Raw genomic sequence first — 20,967 nt, 5'->3', positions numbered from 1 at the left:
ATTTTGTTATTATTGTAAATCATTGCTATTGATCTTCCTTATGTCTGTTTGAGGGTTTCACAAATATTTAACCAATGAAAAGCATTCAAAAGAGCTTGTCACTAAACTTTGTAATGCTATGGATCCTCAAAATGTCAACTTGTAACTTCAAATGTAACTTCTAACCGCCTCCATTCAGAATGAAGCACCACGCAGCGCACACAGCCTGGAAACAGATCGCGACTTATTCGCAATGCAAGGGTAAATAATAAATAACATGTTTGAATAAGTACAGCGTTTTCTTCACTAAAACACTGTCTGTGGCCTAATGGGGCAGTCGTGGCCTAATGGATAGAGCGTCGGACTTGTAACCCGAAGGTCGTGGGTTCAAGTCGCAGGTCCGGCAGGGATTGTAGGTGGGGGGAGTGAATAACCAACACTCTCTCCACCCTCAATACCATGACTGAGGTGAGACCCTTGAGCAAGGCACCGGACCCCCAACTGCTCCCTGGGTGCCGCAGCATTGGCTGCCCACTGCTCTGGGTGTATGTTCACTACTGTGTGCACTTGGATGGGTTAAATGCAGAGCACAAGTTCTGAGTAGGGGTCACCATACTTGGCCACACACCACTTCCCTTTAAAGGCTAATGTTTTTTTTGTTTTTTGTGTGTTTGAAGAGCGGAGAAGAGTCTTAGCTTTTGCCGTCTAGCTGTAACAAATATACTTTTGTACGTTTAAAATATCCTGTGCATATAGCGCTTCATCATCTATATCATGAGATTTTGGCCAAGTCTATTAAACGACAAGAAAAACTAGGTGCCCATATAGCGCCCATATAGCTAATAACCTGTAAGTTGATGAAAGCGTATAATGAGATGCATTGCTGCCTCAGATGCGGTCATTGTAATGACAGACAAAACACAGCTCTCCGTCATTCGCTGGCCAAAAACCTTGTTAACGCCATTTGAGCTTGATTTTCATAAAATGTTAAGTGCAAGTGTCTGATAAAGCCACATACCAACTCTGACGATCCAGTGTTTAATTATTTAAACAAAATTAAAATAAAAAAATAAAAAACTGCAGCAATAGTAGCAAAACATGTGAGCGTATGCGTAATGCAGATTTTACATCAATAACATCTGTTATGTATGTATGTATACTTGACCAAATCAATTCTATAAGACTTCTGAACAGTCAGCAAACTGTTGCTTGCATGACTAGAGAATAAAACAGTAGCTGATCAGAGCTGTAACACCTGAACCTAATTATTTTGTATTACAGGTTTCCATGACAACTGATTGTTGGGAAACAACTGGTAAATGGCAGGTGCAGGCACTATAAAAGGACTAGTTCAGTACCACTAATGTGTGGGGGGTCTAACATAGTTTATATGGTTCTAGAGCGGTGTTGCTGAAGTAGGGAACTGGTATCTGTCTGGTTGGATATGGAGGATACCATTAGACGACTCTTAAGGTATGATGTTCAATCATAGTCTTTGGTTTATTTGTTTCTGTCAAATACTGAAGACAAGTCTTTTGTTTTACAGTTTTTCTCTGGCCTTTCTCGGTCTCTGTGTCCATGGTCAAATTGGAAGTGGTAAGTTTTATTCAGTCAAGTTCTACAGTATAATCCAGGTTTATCAACATGTCTACTTAATTAGTTTTTTTACCCCCCATTCCTAGCTGATGGCTTTATCAGTAGTCGAGGTTCTCCTGGATACTATGAGGCTGGTTCCCCTTTTCAGGATGTGCAATACCAAAGTTCCAGCTGGTATGGCCAAGGAGATGTATCTGATCCCATCAAGCCTCTAGAAGCCGAGTATATCCCTTACAGTGCTTCAGTTAAGGGTGTATATAGCAGTGTAAGCTATAATCCTCAAACTGGCTCTGGTCCAGTTATAAGTGTTTATACTCTTGGTTCTGACTCCAATGCTAGAAGTCAACATCAAGGCTCTCTGAAACCTTCAACTGGTAGTGGCAGTCTTGTTTCTGGTTCTGTGGTGACTGCATTGGGTACAAGTGTGAGCAGTGAGTCTGTACCCCAGCCAGCGCAGCTCATTTCTCAAACTCCATTGCAGACTTGTAATGAGTCTGTAGGGTCTAGTACCCAGCAACAAGTGAAAACCAGCTCCCAGTCCGGTGGCCAACAGTTAGCACAAGCCAGATACCAGTCTGTGGCCCAGTCCAGTGTCCAGCAACCAGCACAAGCCAGATACCAGTATGTGGCCCAACCCAGTGGCCAAAAACCAGGACAGGCCAGGTACCAGTCTGTGCCCCAGTATAGTGGCCTGCAGTCAGCACAAGCCAGCTTCCAGTCTGTGCCCCAGCCCAGTGGCCAAAAACCAGGACCGGCATGGTACCAGTCTGTCTCTCAGCATAGTGGACTGCAGTCGGCAACAACCAGCTTCCAGTCTGAGCCCCAGCTCAGTGGCCTGCAGTCAGCACAAACCAGCTCCAAATTAGAGCAAGCCAGCTTCCAGTCTGAGCCCCAGCTCAGTGGCCTGCAGTCAGCAAAAACCAGCTACCAATTAGCGCAAGCCAGCTACCAGCCTAGTGGCCTGCAGTCAGCACAAGCCAGCTACCAGTCAGTGCCCCAGCCCAGTGGCCAAAAACCAGGACAGGCCAGGTACCAGTCTGTGCCCCAGCCTAGTGGCCTGCAGTCAGCACCAACCAGCTTCCAGTCTGTGCCCCAGCTCAGTGGCCTGCAGTCAGCACAAACCAGCTCCAAATTAGCACAAGCCAGTTACCAGCCTAGTGGCCTGCAGTCAGCACAAACCAGCTCCAAATTAGAGCAAGCCAGCTTCCAGTCTGTGCCCCAGCCCGGTGGCCAAAAACCAGAAAAGACCCAGTATCAGCCTGTCTCTCAGCATAGTGGCCTGCAGTCAGCACAAGCCAGCTTCCAGTCTGAGCTCAGTGGCCAAAAACCAGGACCGGCATGGTACCAGTCTGTCTCTCAGCATAGTGGACTGCAGTCGGCAACAACCAGCTTCCAGTCTGAGCCCCAGCTCAGTGGCCTGCAGTCAGCAAAAGCCAGGTACCAGTACGTGGCCCAGCCCAGTGGCCTGCAGTCAGCACCAACCAGCTACCAGTCTGTGCCCCAGCCCAGTGGCCAAAAACCAGGACAGGCCAGGTACCAGTCTGTGCCCCAGTATAGTGGCCTGCAGTCAGCACAAGCCAGCTTCCAGTCTGTGCCCCAGCCCAGTGGCCAAAAACCAGGACAGGCCAGGTACCAGTCTGTGCCCCAGTATAGTGGCCTGCAGTCAGCACAAGCCAGCTTCCAGTCTGAGCCCCAGCTCAGTGGCCTGCAGTCAGCAAAAACCAGCTACCAATTAGCGCAAGCCAGCTACCAGCCTAGTGGCCTGCAGTCAGCACCAACCAGCTTCCAGTCTGTGCCCCAGCTCAGTGGCCTGCAGTCAGCACAAACCAGCTCCAAATTAGCACAAGCCAGTTACCAGCCTAGTGGCCTGCAGTCAGCACAAACCAGCTCCAAATTAGAGCAAGCCAGCTTCCAGTCTGTGCCCCAGCCCGGTGGCCAAAAACCAGAAAAGACCCAGTATCAGCCTGTCTCTCAGCATAGTGGCCTGCAGTCAGCACAAGCCAGCTTCCAGTCTGAGCTCAGTGGCCAAAAACCAGGACCGGCATGGTACCAGTCTGTCTCTCAGCATAGTGGACTGCAGTCGGCAACAACCAGCTTCCAGTCTGAGCCCCAGCTCAGTGGCCTGCAGTCAGCAAAAGCCAGGTACCAGTACGTGGCCCAGCCCAGTGGCCTGCAGTCAGCACCAACCAGCTACCAGTCTGTGCCCCAGCCCAGTGGCCAAAAACCAGGACCGGCATGGTACCAGTCTGTCTCTCAGCATAGTGGACTGCAGTCGGCACAAACCGGCTTCCAGTCTGAGCCCCAGCTCAGTGGCCTGCAGTCAGCACCAACCAGCTACCAATATGTGGCCCAGCCCAGTAGCCAAAAACCAGGACTGACCCAATACCAGCCTGTCTCACAGCCCAGTGGCCTGCACTCAACTCTAGCCCGCTACCAGTCAGCACAAGCTACCTACCAGTTTGTGGCCCAGCCCAGTGTCCAACAAGCACCACAAGCCAGCTACAAGTCTGAGCCCCAGCTCAGTGGCCTGCAGTCAGCAAAAACCAGCTCCCAATTAGCACAAGCCAGCTACCAATCAGTGCCCCAGCCCAGTGGCAAAAAACCAGGACCGGCATGGTACCAGTCTGTCTCTCAGCATAGTGGACTGCAGTCGGCACCAACCAGCTTCCAGTCTGAGCCGCAGCTCAGTGGCCTGCAGTCAGCAAAATCCAGGTACCAGTATGTGGCCCAGCCCAGTGGCCTGCAGTCAGCACAATCCAGCTTCCAGTCTGTGCCCCAGCCCAGTGGCCAAAAACCAGGACAGGCCCGGTATCAGTCTGTCTCTCAGCATAGTGGCCTGCAGTCAGCACCAACCAGCTTCCAGTCTGTGCCCCAGCTCAGTGGCCTGCAGTCAGCAAAAACCAGCTCCCAATTAGAGCAAGCCAGCTTCCAGTCTGTGCCCCAGCCCAGTGGCCAAAAACCAGGACCGGCCCGGTATCAGTCTGTCTCTCAGCATAGTGGACTGCAGTCAGCGCAAGCCAGCTACCAGTCTGTGCCCCAGCCCAGTGGCCAAAAACCAGCACCGGCATGGTTCCAGTCTGTCTCTCAGCATAGTGGCCTGCAGTCAGCAAAATCCAGCTACCAATTAGCACAAGCCAGCTACCAGTCTGTGCCCCAGCCCGGTGGCCAAAAAGCAGGACCGGCCCGGTATCAGTCTGTCTCTCAGCATAGTGGCCTGCAGTCAGCGCAAGCCAGCTACCAGTCTGAGCCCCAGCTCAGTGGCCTGCAGTCAGCGCAAGCCAGCTTCCAGTCTGTGCCCCAGCCCAGTGGCCAATATGTGTCGTCTCGGCCTGGATTCCAGCTCTTTTCTACACCAGAGCAGTCAAGTTATGCGTCTCTTTCCAATTTTGGTTCCCAACCCCTAGAGCAACCCAGTAATGTACAACTTGCTTCAAGCTATGATTCTGTGCAGCCTGACCTTCAAGATGCAGCCCTACTGAGCTCCCAGACTACTCGAAACAAGTACTTCTCGCCTGGCATGTTGAGGCTGTTGGAACAAGTGAAGTCATAGCTGCATAGGTGATTAACTTGTTAATTTAGCGTGTTGCTCTGGGTTTTTTTGAAAATAAATATCACTTATACAGACTTGTGGTTTCTGGTGTTTTGCTGGGTTCTCTTTCTGCATCAAAGTCCGCAAAAAAGTTGTAGTCCACTGCTATAGGAATATTTAATGATATTAGGTGTGACCTCTTCTAGAAAAAGAGGTAAGGGAAAAACGCTGATATTAGCAGCTCCTATTTGATCTGAGTTTTTGGTTTCAAAACGGCTGAACAGAGTTAACTTAATCCACTCGGAGTATGTTGACTGAGTTTAGCGCGTACACCACGACTTTGAAAAGCCATGATCAATGGAGTGCCAAAATTACAATTCACCATGGCAATAGCTCCCGACAAAAAGACTTCCACACACACTATGCAATACATAACTTTAAGTCTTAATCACGATGATAATATTGGAGGTGAAAACTGGCAGAACGGTAAGTAATCTTCAGCTTCAGGTAAAGCTTCAAGTGTAATAGGTTCATGGGTGTAGGCTACAAGACGTTATAAACACTTGACATTCAATATTCGTGTCTATTTCACGGTGCAGCGGCTTTTTCCACAATCTGATGTTCTTCAAATAATTAAATATTCTCTAATCCAACATTACTTAATTAGGGTAATGAAATACACATCTGACTTTTATTCAGTCAACAGCAAGGCAGAGACTCGTAAAATGAGGGGAGAACTTGCACCACTGACAAATGAAGAGATGGCCACAATACCAAGACTAAAATGAATAATTGTTGCTTTTGTATTTGTAGGAAATTAAGATGACCAAATTAATTGTGAATAATTTATTTAACAGCTGTGGTGGTTTTGGCATATATTTCACACTACCCTTCCATCTGGCATCCTTCCATTCGGAAGGCGCGATGATAGGAATATGAGTGTCATCAATGCATCCAACCACACTGGAACTCCTAAAGGAAATTCTAATTATTAGGTTACTTCAAGAGGTCGCAGCAAGGTGAACTTCATTTAAAAGTGGTACCGCTCAAATAAATATGCATGTGGACATGGCAAAATAAAATAAAATAAAATCCTGATGTAAATATAACTCCCAACAAAATAATGCAGCCTCCTCATCTAAAAGTAAAGTCGTGACGTATTGTCAAGTATTTTTTTCACATTTACAGTGTCTGCATGATTAAAATGAAAGTGGTGTGGTTATGATTTAAGGTTATGGGTTTATAGGTTATGATTGGCACTTGATTTAAGAATTTTTAGATATTTGTACTTGAAATTAGGCAAAAATCGCAGCAATAAAAGCATTTTTGCAGCATTAATGAATGAATGAGGTATTTAAACATCGCTTATGCTTTAAAAAGGGGGAGCAGACCCAAAGAAACCCTAGGTTCACAGAGTAAGATACTATGGTAACTTACAGAGAGGTTTAGTTTTGTCATTTATTGGAACTGAAAACCCTGAGTTTCCCTTTTCTGGGGTTAACAAGCTCTGAGTTTCCAACAAAGCCCACTTTCTGGAATACACCCCAGCAGGGGCGGCGTTTCCTTATGACAGAGTATGGTGGTCGCCATAGCCCAGTCAGGTGTGCCGTGGAAAATCCAAACTCGTATTTCGTTATTATTGTAAATCATTGCTATTGATCTTCCTTATGTCTGTTTGAGGGTTTCACAAATATTTAACCAATGAAAAGCATTCAAAAGAGCTTGTCACTAAACTTTGTAATGCTATGGATCCTCAAAATGTCAACTTGTAACTTCAAATGTAACTTCTAACCGCCTCCATTCAGAATGAAGCACTACGCAGCGCACACAGCCTGGAAACAGATCGCGACTTATTCGCAATGCAAGGGTAAATAATAAATAACATGTTTGAATAAGTACAGCGTTTTCTTCACTAAAACACTGTCTGTGGCCTAATGGGGCAGTCGTGGCCTAATGGATAGAGCGTCGGACTTGTAACCCGAAGGTCGTGGGTTCAAGTCGCAGGTCCGGCAGGGATTGTAGGTGGGGGGAGTGAATAACCAACACTCTCTCCACCCTCAATACCATGACTGAGGTGAGACCCTTGAGCAAGGCACCGGACCCCCAACTGCTCCCTGGGTGCCGCAGCATTGGCTGCCCACTGCTCTGGGTGTATGTTCACTACTGTGTGCACTTGGATGGGTTAAATGCAGAGCACAAGTTCTGAGTAGGGGTCACCATACTTGGCCACACACCACTTCCCTTTAAAGGCTAATGTTTTTTTTGTTTTTTGTGTGTTTGAAGAGCGGAGAAGAGTCTTAGCTTTTGCCGTCTAGCTGTAACAAATATACTTTTGTACGTTTAAAATATCCTGTGCATATAGCGCTTCATCATCTATATCATGAGATTTTGGCCAAGTCTATTAAACGACAAGAAAAACTAGGTGCCCATATAGCGCCCATATAGCTAATAACCTGTAAGTTGATGAAAGCGTATAATGAGATGCATTGCTGCCTCAGATGCGGTCATTGTAATGACAGACAAAACACAGCTCTCCGTCATTCGCTGGCCAAAAACCTTGTTAACGCCATTTGAGCTTGATTTTCATAAAATGTTAAGTGCAAGTGTCTGATAAAGCCACATACCAACTCTGACGATCCAGTGTTTAATTATTTAAACAAAATTAAAATAAAAAAATAAAAAACTGCAGCAATAGTAGCAAAACATGTGAGCGTATGCGTAATGCAGATTTTACATCAATAACATCTGTTATGTATGTATGTATACTTGACCAAATCAATTCTATAAGACTTCTGAACAGTCAGCAAACTGTTGCTTGCATGACTAGAGAATAAAACAGTAGCTGATCAGAGCTGTAACACCTGAACCTAATTATTTTGTATTACAGGTTTCCATGACAACTGATTGTTGGGAAACAACTGGTAAATGGCAGGTGCAGGCACTATAAAAGGACTAGTTCAGTACCACTAATGTGTGGGGGGTCTAACATAGTTTATATGGTTCTAGAGCGGTGTTGCTGAAGTAGGGAACTGGTATCTGTCTGGTTGGATATGGAGGATACCATTAGACGACTCTTAAGGTATGATGTTCAATCATAGTCTTTGGTTTATTTGTTTCTGTCAAATACTGAAGACAAGTCTTTTGTTTTACAGTTTTTCTCTGGCCTTTCTCGGTCTCTGTGTCCATGGTCAAATTGGAAGTGGTAAGTTTTATTCAGTCAAGTTCTACAGTATAATCCAGGTTTATCAACATGTCTACTTAATTAGTTTTTTTACCCCCCATTCCTAGCTGATGGCTTTATCAGTAGTCGAGGTTCTCCTGGATACTATGAGGCTGGTTCCCCTTTTCAGGATGTGCAATACCAAAGTTCCAGCTGGTATGGCCAAGGAGATGTATCTGATCCCATCAAGCCTCTAGAAGCCGAGTATATCCCTTACAGTGCTTCAGTTAAGGGTGTATATAGCAGTGTAAGCTATAATCCTCAAACTGGCTCTGGTCCAGTTATAAGTGTTTATACTCTTGGTTCTGACTCCAATGCTAGAAGTCAACATCAAGGCTCTCTGAAACCTTCAACTGGTAGTGGCAGTCTTGTTTCTGGTTCTGTGGTGACTGCATTGGGTACAAGTGTGAGCAGTGAGTCTGTACCCCAGCCAGCGCAGCTCATTTCTCAAACTCCATTGCAGACTTGTAATGAGTCTGTAGGGTCTAGTACCCAGCAACAAGTGAAAACCAGCTCCCAGTCCGGTGGCCAACAGTTAGCACAAGCCAGATACCAGTCTGTGGCCCAGTCCAGTGTCCAGCAACCAGCACAAGCCAGATACCAGTATGTGGCCCAACCCAGTGGCCAAAAACCAGGACAGGCCAGGTACCAGTCTGTGCCCCAGTATAGTGGCCTGCAGTCAGCACAAGCCAGCTTCCAGTCTGTGCCCCAGCCCAGTGGCCAAAAACCAGGACCGGCATGGTACCAGTCTGTCTCTCAGCATAGTGGACTGCAGTCGGCAACAACCAGCTTCCAGTCTGAGCCCCAGCTCAGTGGCCTGCAGTCAGCACAAACCAGCTCCAAATTAGAGCAAGCCAGCTTCCAGTCTGAGCCCCAGCTCAGTGGCCTGCAGTCAGCAAAAACCAGCTACCAATTAGCGCAAGCCAGCTACCAGCCTAGTGGCCTGCAGTCAGCACAAGCCAGCTACCAGTCAGTGCCCCAGCCCAGTGGCCAAAAACCAGGACAGGCCAGGTACCAGTCTGTGCCCCAGCCTAGTGGCCTGCAGTCAGCACCAACCAGCTTCCAGTCTGTGCCCCAGCTCAGTGGCCTGCAGTCAGCACAAACCAGCTCCAAATTAGCACAAGCCAGTTACCAGCCTAGTGGCCTGCAGTCAGCACAAACCAGCTCCAAATTAGAGCAAGCCAGCTTCCAGTCTGTGCCCCAGCCCGGTGGCCAAAAACCAGAAAAGACCCAGTATCAGCCTGTCTCTCAGCATAGTGGCCTGCAGTCAGCACAAGCCAGCTTCCAGTCTGAGCTCAGTGGCCAAAAACCAGGACCGGCATGGTACCAGTCTGTCTCTCAGCATAGTGGACTGCAGTCGGCAACAACCAGCTTCCAGTCTGAGCCCCAGCTCAGTGGCCTGCAGTCAGCAAAAGCCAGGTACCAGTACGTGGCCCAGCCCAGTGGCCTGCAGTCAGCACCAACCAGCTACCAGTCTGTGCCCCAGCCCAGTGGCCAAAAACCAGGACAGGCCAGGTACCAGTCTGTGCCCCAGTATAGTGGCCTGCAGTCAGCACAAGCCAGCTTCCAGTCTGTGCCCCAGCCCAGTGGCCAAAAACCAGGACAGGCCAGGTACCAGTCTGTGCCCCAGTATAGTGGCCTGCAGTCAGCACAAGCCAGCTTCCAGTCTGAGCCCCAGCTCAGTGGCCTGCAGTCAGCAAAAACCAGCTACCAATTAGCGCAAGCCAGCTACCAGCCTAGTGGCCTGCAGTCAGCACCAACCAGCTTCCAGTCTGTGCCCCAGCTCAGTGGCCTGCAGTCAGCACAAACCAGCTCCAAATTAGCACAAGCCAGTTACCAGCCTAGTGGCCTGCAGTCAGCACAAACCAGCTCCAAATTAGAGCAAGCCAGCTTCCAGTCTGTGCCCCAGCCCGGTGGCCAAAAACCAGAAAAGACCCAGTATCAGCCTGTCTCTCAGCATAGTGGCCTGCAGTCAGCACAAGCCAGCTTCCAGTCTGAGCTCAGTGGCCAAAAACCAGGACCGGCATGGTACCAGTCTGTCTCTCAGCATAGTGGACTGCAGTCGGCAACAACCAGCTTCCAGTCTGAGCCCCAGCTCAGTGGCCTGCAGTCAGCAAAAGCCAGGTACCAGTACGTGGCCCAGCCCAGTGGCCTGCAGTCAGCACCAACCAGCTACCAGTCTGTGCCCCAGCCCAGTGGCCAAAAACCAGGACCGGCATGGTACCAGTCTGTCTCTCAGCATAGTGGACTGCAGTCGGCACAAACCGGCTTCCAGTCTGAGCCCCAGCTCAGTGGCCTGCAGTCAGCACCAACCAGCTACCAATATGTGGCCCAGCCCAGTAGCCAAAAACCAGGACTGACCCAATACCAGCCTGTCTCACAGCCCAGTGGCCTGCACTCAACTCTAGCCCGCTACCAGTCAGCACAAGCTACCTACCAGTTTGTGGCCCAGCCCAGTGTCCAACAAGCACCACAAGCCAGCTACAAGTCTGAGCCCCAGCTCAGTGGCCTGCAGTCAGCAAAAACCAGCTCCCAATTAGCACAAGCCAGCTACCAATCAGTGCCCCAGCCCAGTGGCAAAAAACCAGGACCGGCATGGTACCAGTCTGTCTCTCAGCATAGTGGACTGCAGTCGGCACCAACCAGCTTCCAGTCTGAGCCGCAGCTCAGTGGCCTGCAGTCAGCAAAATCCAGGTACCAGTATGTGGCCCAGCCCAGTGGCCTGCAGTCAGCACAATCCAGCTTCCAGTCTGTGCCCCAGCCCAGTGGCCAAAAACCAGGACAGGCCCGGTATCAGTCTGTCTCTCAGCATAGTGGCCTGCAGTCAGCACCAACCAGCTTCCAGTCTGTGCCCCAGCTCAGTGGCCTGCAGTCAGCAAAAACCAGCTCCCAATTAGAGCAAGCCAGCTTCCAGTCTGTGCCCCAGCCCAGTGGCCAAAAACCAGGACCGGCCCGGTATCAGTCTGTCTCTCAGCATAGTGGACTGCAGTCAGCGCAAGCCAGCTACCAGTCTGTGCCCCAGCCCAGTGGCCAAAAACCAGCACCGGCATGGTTCCAGTCTGTCTCTCAGCATAGTGGCCTGCAGTCAGCAAAATCCAGCTACCAATTAGCACAAGCCAGCTACCAGTCTGTGCCCCAGCCCGGTGGCCAAAAAGCAGGACCGGCCCGGTATCAGTCTGTCTCTCAGCATAGTGGCCTGCAGTCAGCGCAAGCCAGCTACCAGTCTGAGCCCCAGCTCAGTGGCCTGCAGTCAGCGCAAGCCAGCTTCCAGTCTGTGCCCCAGCCCAGTGGCCAATATGTGTCGTCTCGGCCTGGATTCCAGCTCTTTTCTACACCAGAGCAGTCAAGTTATGCGTCTCTTTCCAATTTTGGTTCCCAACCCCTAGAGCAACCCAGTAATGTACAACTTGCTTCAAGCTATGATTCTGTGCAGCCTGACCTTCAAGATGCAGCCCTACTGAGCTCCCAGACTACTCGAAACAAGTACTTCTCGCCTGGCATGTTGAGGCTGTTGGAACAAGTGAAGTCATAGCTGCATAGGTGATTAACTTGTTAATTTAGCGTGTTGCTCTGGGTTTTTTTGAAAATAAATATCACTTATACAGACTTGTGGTTTCTGGTGTTTTGCTGGGTTCTCTTTCTGCATCAAAGTCCGCAAAAAAGTTGTAGTCCACTGCTATAGGAATATTTAATGATATTAGGTGTGACCTCTTCTAGAAAAAGAGGTAAGGGAAAAACGCTGATATTAGCAGCTCCTATTTGATCTGAGTTTTTGGTTTCAAAACGGCTGAACAGAGTTAACTTAATCCACTCGGAGTATGTTGACTGAGTTTAGCGCGTACACCACGACTTTGAAAAGCCATGATCAATGGAGTGCCAAAATTACAATTCACCATGGCAATAGCTCCCGACAAAAAGACTTCCACACACACTATGCAATACATAACTTTAAGTCTTAATCACGATGATAATATTGGAGGTGAAAACTGGCAGAACGGTAAGTAATCTTCAGCTTCAGGTAAAGCTTCAAGTGTAATAGGTTCATGGGTGTAGGCTACAAGACGTTATAAACACTTGACATTCAATATTCGTGTCTATTTCACGGTGCAGCGGCTTTTTCCACAATCTGATGTTCTTCAAATAATTAAATATTCTCTAATCCAACATTACTTAATTAGGGTAATGAAATACACATCTGACTTTTATTCAGTCAACAGCAAGGCAGAGACTCGTAAAATGAGGGGAGAACTTGCACCACTGACAAATGAAGAGATGGCCACAATACCAAGACTAAAATGAATAATTGTTGCTTTTGTATTTGTAGGAAATTAAGATGACCAAATTAATTGTGAATAATTTATTTAACAGCTGTGGTGGTTTTGGCATATATTTCACACTACCCTTCCATCTGGCATCCTTCCATTCGGAAGGCGCGATGATAGGAATATGAGTGTCATCAATGCATCCAACCACACTGGAACTCCTAAAGGAAATTCTAATTATTAGGTTACTTCAAGAGGTCGCAGCAAGGTGAACTTCATTTAAAAGTGGTACCGCTCAAATAAATATGCATGTGGACATGGCAAAATAAAATAAAATAAAATCCTGATGTAAATATAACTCCCAACAAAATAATGCAGCCTCCTCATCTAAAAGTAAAGTCGTGACGTATTGTCAAGTATTTTTTTCACATTTACAGTGTCTGCATGATTAAAATGAAAGTGGTGTGGTTATGATTTAAGGTTATGGGTTTATAGGTTATGATTGGCACTTGATTTAAGAATTTTTAGATATTTGTACTTGAAATTAGGCAAAAATCGCAGCAATAAAAGCATTTTTGCAGCATTAATGAATGAATGAGGTATTTAAACATCGCTTATGCTTTAAAAAGGGGGAGCAGACCCAAAGAAACCCTAGGTTCACAGAGTAAGATACTATGGTAACTTACAGAGAGGTTTAGTTTTGTCATTTATTGGAACTGAAAACCCTGAGTTTCCCTTTTCTGGGGTTAACAAGCTCTGAGTTTCCAACAAAGCCCACTTTCTGGAATACACCCCAGCAGGGGCGGCGTTTCCTTATGACAGAGTATGGTGGTCGCCATAGCCCAGTCAGGTGTGCCGTGGAAAATCCAAACTCGTATTTCGTTATTATTGTAAATCATTGCTATTGATCTTCCTTATGTCTGTTTGAGGGTTTCACAAATATTTAACCAATGAAAAGCATTCAAAAGAGCTTGTCACTAAACTTTGTAATGCTATGGATCCTCAAAATGTCAACTTGTAACTTCAAATGTAACTTCTAACCGCCTCCATTCAGAATGAAGCACTACGCAGCGCACACAGCCTGGAAACAGATCGCGACTTATTCGCAATGCAAGGGTAAATAATAAATAACATGTTTGAATAAGTACAGCGTTTTCTTCACTAAAACACTGTCTGTGGCCTAATGGGGCAGTCGTGGCCTAATGGATAGAGCGTCGGACTTGTAACCCGAAGGTCGTGGGTTCAAGTCGCAGGTCCGGCAGGGATTGTAGGTGGGGGGAGTGAATAACCAACACTCTCTCCACCCTCAATACCATGACTGAGGTGAGACCCTTGAGCAAGGCACCGGACCCCCAACTGCTCCCTGGGTGCCGCAGCATTGGCTGCCCACTGCTCTGGGTGTATGTTCACTACTGTGTGCACTTGGATGGGTTAAATGCAGAGCACAAGTTCTGAGTAGGGGTCACCATACTTGGCCACACACCACTTCCCTTTAAAGGCTAATGTTTTTTTTGTTTTTTGTGTGTTTGAAGAGCGGAGAAGAGTCTTAGCTTTTGCCGTCTAGCTGTAACAAATATACTTTTGTACGTTTAAAATATCCTGTGCATATAGCGCTTCATCATCTATATCATGAGATTTTGGCCAAGTCTATTAAACGACAAGAAAAACTAGGTGCCCATATAGCGCCCATATAGCTAATAACCTGTAAGTTGATGAAAGCGTATAATGAGATGCATTGCTGCCTCAGATGCGGTCATTGTAATGACAGACAAAACACAGCTCTCCGTCATTCGCTGGCCAAAAACCTTGTTAACGCCATTTGAGCTTGATTTTCATAAAATGTTAAGTGCAAGTGTCTGATAAAGCCACATACCAACTCTGACGATCCAGTGTTTAATTATTTAAACAAAATTAAAATAAAAAAATAAAAAACTGCAGCAATAGTAGCAAAACATGTGAGCGTATGCGTAATGCAGATTTTACATCAATAACATCTGTTATGTATGTATGTATACTTGACCAAATCAATTCTATAAGACTTCTGAACAGTCAGCAAACTGTTGCTTGCATGACTAGAGAATAAAACAGTAGCTGATCAGAGCTGTAACACCTGAACCTAATTATTTTGTATTACAGGTTTCCATGACAACTGATTGTTGGGAAACAACTGGTAAATGGCAGGTGCAGGCACTATAAAAGGACTAGTTCAGTACCACTAATGTGTGGGGGGGTCTAACATAGTTTATATGGTTCTAGAGCGGTGTTGCTGAAGTAGGGAACTGGTATCTGTCTGGTTGGATATGGAGGATACCATTAGACGACTCTTAAGGTATGATGTTCAATCATAGTCTTTGGTTTATTTGTTTCTGTCAAATACTGAAGACAAGTCTTTTGTTTTACAGTTTTTCTCTGGCCTTTCTCGGTCTCTGTGTCCATGGTCAAATTGGAAGTGGTAAGTTTTATTCAGTCAAGTTCTACAGTATAATCCAGGTTTATCAACATGTCTACTTAATTAGTTTTTTTACCCCCCATTCCTAGCTGATGGCTTTATCAGTAGTCGAGGTTCTCCTGGATACTATGAGGCTGGTTCCCCTTTTCAGGATGTGCAATACCAAAGTTCCAGCTGGTATGGCCAAGGAGATGTATCTGATCCCATCAAGCCTCTAGAAGCCGAGTATATCCCTTACAGTGCTTCAGTTAAGGGTGTATATAGCAGTGTAAGCTATAATCCTCAAACTGGCTCTGGTCCAGTTATAAGTGTTTATACTCTTGGTTCTGACTCCAATGCTAGAAGTCAACATCAAGGCTCTCTGAAACCTTCAACTGGTAGTGGCAGTCTTGTTTCTGGTTCTGTGGTGACTGCATTGGGTACAAGTGTGAGCAGTGAGTCTGTACCCCAGCCAGCGCAGCTCATTTCTCAAACTCCATTGCAGACTTGTAATGAGTCTGTAGGGTCTAGTACCCAGCAACAAGTGAAAACCAGCTCCCAGTCCGGTGGCCAACAGTTAGCACAAGCCAGATACCAGTCTGTGGCCCAGTCCAGTGTCCAGCAACCAGCACAAGCCAGATACCAGTATGTGGCCCAACCCAGTGGCCAAAAACCAGGACAGGCCAGGTACCAGTCTGTGCCCCAGTATAGTGGCCTGCAGTCAGCACAAGCCAGCTTCCAGTCTGTGCCCCAGCCCAGTGGCCAAAAACCAGGACAGGCCAGGTACCAGTCTGTGCCCCAGTATAGTGGCCTGCAGTCAGCACAAGCCAGCTTCCAGTCTGAGCCCCAGCTCAGTGGCCTGCAGTCAGCAAAAACCAGCTACCAATTAGAGCAAGCCAGCTACCAGCCTAGTGGCCTGCAGTCAGCACCAACCAGCTTCCAGTCTGTGCCCCAGCTCAGTGGCCTGCAGTCAGCACAAACCAGCTCCAAATTAGCACAAGCCAGTTACCAGCCTAGTGGCCTGCAGTCAGCACAAACCAGCTCCAAATTAGAGCAAGCCAGCTTCCGGTCTGTGCCCCAGCCCGGTGGCCAAAAACCAGAAAAGACCCAGTATCAGCCTGTCTCTCAGCATAGTGGCCTGCAGTCAGCACAAGCCAGCTTCCAGTCTGAGCTCAGTGGCCAAAAACCAGGACCGGCATGGTACCAGTCTGTCTCTCAGCATAGTGGACTGCAGTCGGCAACAACCAGCTTCCAGTCTGAGCCCCAGCTCAGTGGCCTGCAGTCAGCAAAAGCCAGGTACCAGTACGTGGCCCAGCCCAGTGGCCTGCAGTCAGCACCAACCAGCTACCAGTCTGTGCCCCAGCCCAGTGGCCAAAAACCAGGACCGGCATGGTACCAGTCTGTCTCTCAGCATAGTGGACTGCAGTCGGCACAAACCGGCTTCCAGTCTGAGCCCCAGCTCAGTGGCCTGCAGTCAGCACCAACCAGCTACCAATATGTGGCCCAGCCCAGTGGCCAAAAACCAGGACTGACCCAATACCAGCCTGTCTCACAGCCCAGTGGCCTGCACTCAACTCTAGCCCGCTACCAGTCAGCACAAGCTACCTACCAGTTTGTGGCCCAGCCCAGTGTCCAACAACCACCACAAGCCAGCTACAAGTCTGAGCCCCAGCTCAGTGGCCTGCAGTCAGCAAAAACCAGCTCCCAATTAGCACAAGCCAGCTACCAGTCAGTGCCCCAGCCCAGTGGCAAAAAACCAGGACCGGCATGGTACCAGTCTGTCTCTCAGCTCAGTGGCCTGCAGTCAGCAAAATCCAGGTACCAGTATGTGGCCCAGTGGCCTGCAGTCAGCACAATCCAGCTTCCAGTCTGTGCCCCAGCCCAGTGGCCAAAAACCAGGACAGGCCCGGTATCAGTCTGTCTCTCAGCATAGTGGCCTGCAGTCAGCACCAACCAGCTCCCAATTAGAGCAAGCCAGCTTCCAGTCTGTGCCCCAGCTCAGTGGCCTGCAGTCAGCAAAAACCAGCTCCCAATTAGAGCAAGCCAGCTTCCAGTCTGTGCCCCAGCCCAGTGGCCAAAAACCAGGACCGGCCCGGTATCAGTCTGTCTCTCAGCATAGTGGACTGCAGTCAGCGCAAGCCAGCTACCAGTCTGTGCCCCAGCCCAGTGGCCAAAAACCAGCACCGGCATGGTTCCAGTCTGTCTCTCAGCATAGTGGACTGCAGTCGGCACCAACCAGCTTCCAGTCTGAGCCCCAGCTCAGTGGCCTGCAATCAGCAAAATCCCGGTACCAGTATGTGGCCCAGCCCAGTGGCCTGCAGTCAGCACAATCCAGCTTCCAGTCTGTGCCCCAGCCCAATGGCCAAAAACCAGGACAGGCCCGGTATCAGTCTGTCTCTCAGCATAGTGGCCTGCAGTCAGCGCAAGCCAGCTACCAGTCTGTGCCCCAGCCCAATGGCCAAAAACCAGGACAGGCCCGGTATCAGTCTGTCTCTCAGCATAGTGGCCTGCAGTCAGCGCAAGCCAGCTACCAGTCTGAGCCCCAGCTCAGTGGCCTGCAGTCAGCAAAATCCAGGTACCAGTATGTGGCCCAGCCCAGTGGCCTGCAGTCAGCACAATCCAGCTTCCAGTCTGTGCCCCAGCCCAGTGGCCAAAAACCAGGACAGGCCCGGTATCAGTCTGTCTCTCAGCATAGTGGCCTGCAGTCAGCAAAATCCAGCTACCAATTAGCACAAGCCAGCTACCAGTCTGTGCCCCAGACCAGTGGCCAAAAACCAGGACAGGCCCAGTACCAGTCTGTCTGTCAGCCTAGTGGAATGCAGTCGGCACCAACCAGCTTCCAGTCTGAGCCCCAGCTCAGTGGCCTGCAGTCAGCGCAAGCCAGCTACCAGTCTGAGCCCCAGCTCAGTGGCCTGCAGTCAGCACAAGCCAGCTACCAGTCTGTGCCCCAGCCCAGTGGCCAAAAACCAGGACCGGCCCGGTATCAGTCTGTCTCTCAGCATAGTGGCCTGCAGTCAGCGCAAGCCAGCTACCAGTCTGTGCCCCAGCCCAGTGGCCAATATGTGTCGTCTCGGCCTGGATTCCAGCTCTTTTCTACACCAGAGCAGTCAAGTTATGCGTCTCTTTCCAATTTTGGTTCCCAACCCCTAGAGCAACCCAGTAATGTACAACTTGCTTCAAGCTATGATTCTGTGCAGCCTGACCTTCAAGATGCAGCCCTACTGAGCTCCCAGACTACTCGAAACAAGTACTTCTCGCCTGGCATGTTGAGGCTGTTGGAACAAGTGAAGTCATAGCTGCATAGGTGATTAACTTGTTAATTTAGCGTGTTGCTCTGGGTTTTTTTGAAAATAAATATCACTTATACAGACTTGTGGTTTCTGGTGTTTTGCTGGGTTCTCTTTCTGCATCAAAGTCCGCAAAAAAGTTGTAGTCCACTGCTATAGGAATATTTAATGATATTAGGTGTGACCTCTTCTAGAAAAAGAGGTAAGGGAAAAACGCTGATATTAGCAGCTCCTATTTGATCTGAGTTTTTGGTTTCAAAACGGCTGAACAGAGTTAACTTAATCCACTCGGAGTATGTTGACTGAGTTTAGCGCGTACACCACGACTTTGAAAAGCCATGATCAATGGAGTGCCAAAATTACAATTCACCATGGCAATAGCTCCCGACAAAAAGACTTCCACACACACTATGCAATACATAACTTTAAGTCTTAATCACGATGATAATATTGGAGGTGAAAACTGGCAGAACGGTAAGTAATCTTCAGGTAAAGCTTCAAGTGTAATAGGTTCATGGGTGTAGGCTACAAGACGTTATAAACACTTGACATTCAATATTCGTGTCTATTTCACGGTGCAGCGGCTTTTTCCACAATCTGATGTTCTTCAAATAATTAAATATTCTCTAATCCAACATTACTTAATTAGGGTAATGAAATACACATCTGACTTTTATTCAGTCAACAGCAAGGCAGAGACTCGTAAAATGAGGGGAGAACTTGCACCACTGACAAATGAAGAGATGGCCACAATACCAAGACTAAAATGAATAATTGTTGCTTTTGTATTTGTAGGAAATTAAGATGACCAAATTAATTGTGAATAATTTATTTAACAGCTGTGGTGGTTTTGGCATATATTTCACACTACCCTTCCATCTGGCATCCTTCCATTCGGAAGGCGCGATGATAGGAATATGAGTGTCATCAATGCATCCAACCACACTGGAACTCCTAAAGGAAATTCTAATTATTAGGTTACTTCAAGAGGTCGCAGCAAGGTGAACTTCATTTAAAAGTGGTACCGCTCAAATAAATATGCATGTGGACATGGCAAAATAAAATAAAATAAAATCCTGATGTAAATATAACTCCCAACAAAATAATGCAGCCTCCTCATCTAAAAGTAAAGTCGTGACGTATTGTCAAGTATTTTTTTCACATTTACAGTGTCTGCATGATTAAAATGAAAGTGGTGTGGTTATGATTTAAGGTTATGGGTTTATAGGTTATGATTGGCACTTGATTTAAGAATTTTTAGATATTTGTACTTGAAATTAGGCAAAAATCGCAGCAATAAAAGCATTTTTGCAGCATTAATGAATGAATGAGGTATTTAAACATCGCTTATGCTTTAAAAAGGGGGAGCAGACCCAAAGAAACCCTAGGTTCACAGAGTAAGATACTATGGTAACTTACAGAGAGGTTTAGTTTTGTCATTTATTGGAACTGAAAACCCTGAGTTTCCCTTTTCTGGGGTTAACAAGCTCTGAGTTTCCAACAAAGCCCACTTTCTGGAATACACCCCAGCAGGGGCGGCGTTTCCTTATGACAGAGTATGGTGGTCGCCACAGCCCAGTCAGGTGTGCCGTGGAAAATCCAAACTCGTATTTCGTTATTATTGTAAATCATTGCTATTGATCTTCCTTATGTCTGTTTGAGGGTTTCACAAATATTTAACCAATGAAAAGCATTCAAAAGAGCTTGTCACTAAACTTTGTAATGCTATGGATCCTCAAAATGTCAACTTGTAACTTCAAATGTAACTTCTAACCGCCTCCATTCAGAATGAAGCACCACGCAGCGCACACAGCCTGGAAACAGATCGCGACTTATTCGCAATGCAAGGGTAAATAATAAATAACATGTTTGAATAAGTACAGCGTTTTCTTCACTAAAACACTGTCTGTGGCCTAATGGGGCAGTCGTGGCCTAATGGATAGAGCGTCGGACTTGTAACCCGAAGGTCGTGGGTTCAAGTCGCAGGTCCGGCAGGGATTGTAGGTGGGGGGAGTGAATAACCAACACTCTCTCCACCCTCAATACCATGACTGAGGTGAGACCCTTGAGCAAGGCACCGGACCCCCAACTGCTCCCTGGGTGCCGCAGCATTGGCTGCCCACTGCTCTGGGTGTATGTTCACTACTGTGTGCACTTGGATGGGTTAAATGCAGAGCACAAGTTCTGAGTAGGGGTCACCATACTTGGCCACACACCACTTCCCTTTAAAGGCTAATGTTTTTTTTGTTTTTTGTGTGTTTGAAGAGCGGAGAAGAGTCTTAGCTTTTGCCGTCTAGCTGTAACAAATATACTTTTGTACGTTTAAAATATCCTGTGCATATAGCGCTTCATCATCTATATAATGAGATTTTGGCCAAGTCTATTAAACGACAAGAAAAACTAGGTGCCCATATAGCGCCCATATAGCTAATAACCTGTAAGTTGATGAAAGCGTATAATGAGATGCATTGCTGCCTCAGATGCGGTCATTGTAATGACAGACAAAACACAGCTCTCCGTCATTCGCTGGCCAAAAACCTTGTTAACGCCATTTGAGCTTGATTTTCATAAAATGTTAAGTGCAAGTGTCTGATAAAGCCACATACCAACTCTGACGATCCAGTGTTTAATTATTTAAACAAAATTAAAATAAAAAAATAAAAAAC

Source organism: Barbus barbus (genome assembly GCF_936440315.1).
Source record: "Barbus barbus genome assembly, chromosome: 35".
Classification (NCBI taxonomy): domain Eukaryota; kingdom Metazoa; phylum Chordata; class Actinopteri; order Cypriniformes; family Cyprinidae; genus Barbus; species Barbus barbus.
The sequence above is the reverse complement of the archived record's forward strand: the minus strand, read 5'-3'. Positions refer to the sequence as shown.